Below are 5,517 nucleotides of genomic sequence, written 5' to 3'. Positions count from 1 at the left end.
GAGTGGTAGTAATAACATTAAGGATGAAATATCCATCCATCCTTTTGCTATACAGCTATTGTCCTGCAGTACATCACAGGAAACTGCAGGAGCTGATACCAACTGACAGTAGGTGACAGGCGGGGTGCACCCTGCACAGCCTGCCAGTCTAAGGATGAAATATATTTTTCAAAATAAAATGTGGAAAACAGCAATTAATACTGTCTGCACTTAACAGCAACTTTAATTCACACTTTCTACAGCTTTTCACATTTTTATATTTACCCTGATATTTCTTGATCTTCTTTGAGCCACATGTCAGCCAAGTGCTGGTGCAGGAGCTAATATACGTATACTAGCACTGCATGTATTAGCTCAGTGTACTGGCAGTCTTTCTGAAGTAGTATAGTGGTGTAGCACTTCACTACCCATGCATGTATGAGATTGGTATTGATTTTTCAGTTTGCCACTAACTATTGCTTCATCTTTTGAGGAAAATGGTCACTGTCAAAACAAACAAACAACATACTTGTAGTCTGTTAGTGTGAAACAAACTCTCCAAATCACACTCTCCAAGGCATAATTATGCCTGTAGGCAAGTTTCTCATCATCATCATGACATTATCCATCATTTCCTTTCAATATGCTTAGCTAAGTAGGTTTTAGCTGTAGCTGATGGAGATGTATTGATTTGGCAGGAGCCCAACAGAGCCAGAGGGCCTATCAATTTGTTATTCACATCCCGCAGCTGCATCTATTAGGTTGCCTGTCATGATTCTGTGAGCTTTTAGCTTGATTCCTACCATGTCTGGTTAATAAGAGCACAAACATTAGGCTATATTCCAGTACAATACCTTAGACAAATTTTAAAAAGAAATGGCTACTTTCTGAGAAAACAATGATTGCCCTTGAAATTTCTGTTGCCCATTCAAGCTTTTACATGTCTTTACAAAGTATAGCCTTTTCTTGTTGCCGTCAGGACTGTCCTCATTGATTTTTGTTTATCAATAAGTCAAGAAGCAGGTCAGTTTGTCTTTTCACAATGATGGCAAATGTTTGAGCTCAGATTGACAGGGACAGGGACAGTGGCAGGCTGATTTCCAAAGATATTAACAAAAATATTTACTCAGATGTCTTTACTGCCATAAAGCAAATGAAATGTTTGAGATGTTGGTAAAAATCCTTACTGGAAAAGATTGATTCTGCTATGGCTGTCTGGTAGATATTAAACTGGAGTCATGGCATGGGTCACACTTAGCTTATAGCACAAATTGGTAATGAGGGAAACAACCAGCCTAGTTTATTTTAAAGATAACTAAAGAAACCTACCAGCCCCTCTAAAGCTCACCAGCTGCTGTAATTAACAGATGTGGGAGTGGTATTGATCTTCTCATCTAAATCTCAGTAAGAGCACATTAAGTGTATTTCCCAAAATGTCTTACTCTCTTACCATGCATCAGAGGTGCCCTTTGGCTTCTTTTTAATCAATTTTCTCATTTTACTCTGAAAGAAAGGGATCAAGTCTTCTCCCAGAATGTTAAACTAAAATTTCTTATTGTTCATATAATCAGTAATTGGCAGGTGAAGCTGCCAAATGGTGCTTGTAGTGAACTCAATTATATTGTGTTGGGACCCGGTACTTTTCACAACGCTAACTCTGAGAGACGAAGCAGTCCAAGTAACTTCAAAACAGTGCTGATTTATTCAATGAACACAGGTAAAAATTAACATTACACGCTCAGGTATCTTGCACCTCCAACATGCACACAGGCAGCTGAAAGATGAAAGACCCTGAACCCAACAGGCCTAAACATTATATCGCCTTGGGCTAATCCCATGCTAACAGGAGACGCCAAGTCGCAGCGTCTCCCAGGGACAGCTTTGCAGCTGGCCAGAGCAGTAGCCAAAACATGAGGAAAAATCAATGTGTTCTACTCCAACAGGGGGTCATCATCATCGTCGTCGTCGTCGTCAATCTGTAGCCTCTGGAAGCTGAAAGATGAAAGACCCCGAACCACAACAGGCCTATACATTATATCACTTCGGGCTAAACCCATTCTACAGAGAAAGACGCCAAACCGTGACGGCTCCCGGTGCTTTGCAGCTGGTCATAGCAGTAGTCAAAACATGAAGAAAATCAATGTGCGATTGTCTGTTGATTAAGTGGTGTGTAGCTAAAAACATTCTAACACGACCTCTAATGACATGTCATGACATTAAACATAAGAAAATATTATGGCTAAGGCTACAGGTATACACGTCATAATAATAATATTAAACATCCTGTCTTCTAACAGTAATCAACTTTCTATCTAGTTATCCTTGACCATAAGCAACCTGCAGTACCCTTAAGAATGACTAAGCATTTAACAGTCTAACTAGACATCCTGTCTACACTAAACATTTCTAATACATATAAGTATCTAACCAATATCTATTTGACTAAAAATACCTAACAATTCCCCCTTTCGACATGACCAAAATCGTGTCAACCTAAATCAATGTCCCATTTTCCCCAAATGAAGCTACCTATAGTGTTTCGAGAGGTGAGAGGCCCCCCTCAAAGCCACTCCCTCAAGAGTCAACTACAGAGCTGAGTACTTCAGGGAAAAATGAACTAAAAACACAAAAAGGGTTACAGCATGTAAGCAGGTTCTTTGTTTCAGTGACCTCTATATGTATGCAGGTGTTGCCAATCTGGGTGATGAGATACAGGTGAAAACAATACCAGCTGATAAATGTAACAAGTCCAAAACTGAGGTGAACCAAACAGGAAGTAATCTCAAAATAAAAGCCTGGGACAGAATCATGACAGGTAATAAGAATTTTTGTTCTTCTAGCTCTGCTGCTCATGTATGTTTAGTAGCTATAGCTTAATATTTGTTTTTGTAGTTGGCTCTTTTTTTGTATAATCACTGTTTGATATGGCCCTTACATAATGGATGGTTTGGCAGATTTGCAGAGTTTGAATTAATGGTTTGCTTTAACGTTCTGCATGGCTGTTGTACTGAATATCTTGCTTTTTCATCTGTGCATAATCCCAGCCCGCAAGGAGTGAAAGCACCTTGATGTTGTAATTCAGTATGATAGATTGCTGAGAAGAAAAGAAGAGGAGGAACAGCAACAGAAAAATAAAAGAATTAGGCAGGCTGAATTAATGTCAACAAATGAAGAGCTTTCAGGTAAAGATCTTTGAATGAATTAAACTATCAAGTTTGTACATGTATTGCATCATGATTATTGAACATAAACCGGGAGGAACACGAGAATCGAGTCAGTAAAATGATTCTGCATAATCATCAGCGGAGCTCACTGCTTCATTAAAAGAGATTCAGTCGCTCAATACACAACACCTCAGTTCACAATTAAACCCATTGTATAATGTTTTGTTTGCTCCTTTTAACTAAAGGTAATATCACTGACCTCCCACAGCCTTGGAGAATCTCAATGTTATAGCACCTTCACTGCTCATTTTTGTACATTGCTTATTCAGTTTCAGCAGTTTTTAGCGGGTCCTAATTGAATTTACATTCTGTAAATGACACGTCCAGCACAAATGAAGTCAAGATTTTTTATTTGCCATTTATGCATAAATGGACAGTCTAGGCATATAGGGATTCTTCTGCAGCTCTCCTTTGGAGTAAGGTAAGGAGTCAAAGGCCAGAAGGAACACTTAGTGTTATGTTTGAGTGTGGTGTGGACCCCAGTTGCAGACACAGACTAGAGAGGATGAACTGAAGAAAGCAGTTTATTAAATAAAACACAAGTAATGCTGGACGACCGGAAGACAAAGGTAGGCAGGGAGTGCAGGAGGAACCACGAGATGAGGAGGAGACAACCAGGGAGGAACCACGAGGAGGAGACCAGAAGGACCCGGAGGGAGGGACGAGCAGGAGACCAGAGCGGTGGGATGTGTGGCACTGGCAGAGGGTAGCGCTAGCAGTTTGAGCAAAGAGCGGCGGAAGAACAGGGCGTATATACCGTATGTGTAAAGGGACCGGGAGACAACGAGCAGCAGGTGGGTGAAATGATGGCTAATTGTGATGGAACAGCGGGGAACAGAACCAGGAGGAAATGAGTAGCAGGTGAATGACATGGTGCCTGATGACGGCGACAGAGTTGTGGGGAGGGAACAAGTAAACAGAAACTGAAATCCAGGAAGCAGAGTGACGCGAAACGTAACAGTTAGTCTTAAAATAAAAAAGTTACATAAAGGTGACCAAGCATTAAAACCGCAAGACATAAAAATAGGGTAATAGTATTTTCCCCATTGAAGTTCAAACATCGCACTTAGTGATTCACATGGTGGAGTTGGATATGTCATTAGCTTGTTGAGGTAGTGAGGGGTTATAACGTACTAAAACACAGTTTATATTCAGGCCTGTTTCCATTGCCTGCTATTATTCAGGTCCAACAAGAGAATATTGTTGATGAGATGCTCTTACAAAAATACCTTGTGGAACATTTCTGTATTATTATTGCGCATGTCTAGTAAGGAGTTATTGGACATATATTCTCACATTTTCATATTTGCCATCAGTCTTACTGAGGCAGGGAAAAAGCTGTTGTAAAGTCTAGTTCTGTGTGTGATGATACTGTCTGCCCTGCCTGAGGTTGTAGGTGTAGTTTTTGTGTCTGAGCAGAGTGTGAGCTGGGTGGCGTGGATCTCTGATTATGTTCTCTGCCCTTTTACGGCAGCGCTGTGTGTATAGTGTGTCCATAGCAGTTCAATCCCAGTGATCCTCTTTGCAGTCTTTATGACCCTTTGAAGAGCCTTCTTCTCTGTCTGTGTGGTGTTACCACACCAGACTGTGATGCCAGTAGTGAGGATGCTCTCTACCAGTAAGAATGTACTTTTTAATCTTGACTTATCTTCTTCAGAATCAGAATCTGCTTTATTGGCCAGGTGTGACGGACACACGAGAAATTTGACTCAGGTACATCGCCTCTCAATGTGCAAACAGTAAACCAGCATAAGGCTGTGTAATATAACAAAATAGCAGTATTAACAGCAGAATTGACAGCAACAAACAATGCAGAATAAGCAGTATAAACAGACAATAAACAATGCAGAAAAACAAAGGAATGTTCATTGAAATGAGATAAATAGGGATAAAACAGAGTACTTAAGAAATAGAAACCTGTACAAGTCTCTATAATCTATACGAGGTATATTTACAGGTATTGCACTGAGGGTCATTGTCCAGTCATACTGTCATGAGTTAAGTGTTCATCAGAGTGATGGCCTGGGGGAAGAAACTGTCCCTGTGCCTGGTTGTCTTGGTGCACAGTGACCTGTAACGCCGTCCAGAGGGGAGGAGTTCAAACAAATTGTGTCCAGGGTGTGAGGGGTGTGCAGTGATCCTCTCCACCCTCCTTTTGACCCGTGAGGTGTACAGGTCCTCCATGGAGGTCAGGCTCACACCAATGTTGGATGACCACTCCAGGTCCTGGGAGATAGTGGAGCCCAGGAACTTGAAAGACTTTACTGCTGATACAGTGCTGCCAAGTATGGTGAGGGGGGTAAGGTGGGAGGGC

At 41.1% G+C, this 5,517-nt stretch overlaps 1 long non-coding RNA gene across 1 annotated transcript in view; it reads left to right on the top strand.

Moving 5' to 3' along the window:
- Positions 1-2,763: 2,763 nt before the first annotated feature.
- LOC109968580 (uncharacterized) overlaps positions 2,764-5,517 on the top strand; it is a 6,724-nt gene continuing 3,970 nt past the window's right edge. The window contains exons 1-2 of the long non-coding RNA XR_002276124.1: positions 2,764-2,794; positions 3,024-3,161. This is a non-coding gene — a long non-coding RNA (uncharacterized LOC109968580). The remainder of the gene's footprint in view (positions 2,795-3,023; positions 3,162-5,517) is intronic.

The sequence above is a fragment of the Monopterus albus genome, unplaced genomic scaffold (genome assembly GCF_001952655.1).
Source record: "Monopterus albus unplaced genomic scaffold, M_albus_1.0 scaffold154.1, whole genome shotgun sequence".
In the NCBI taxonomy this organism is placed as follows: domain Eukaryota; kingdom Metazoa; phylum Chordata; class Actinopteri; order Synbranchiformes; family Synbranchidae; genus Monopterus; species Monopterus albus.
This window is presented reverse-complemented; position numbering and strand designations above follow the sequence as displayed.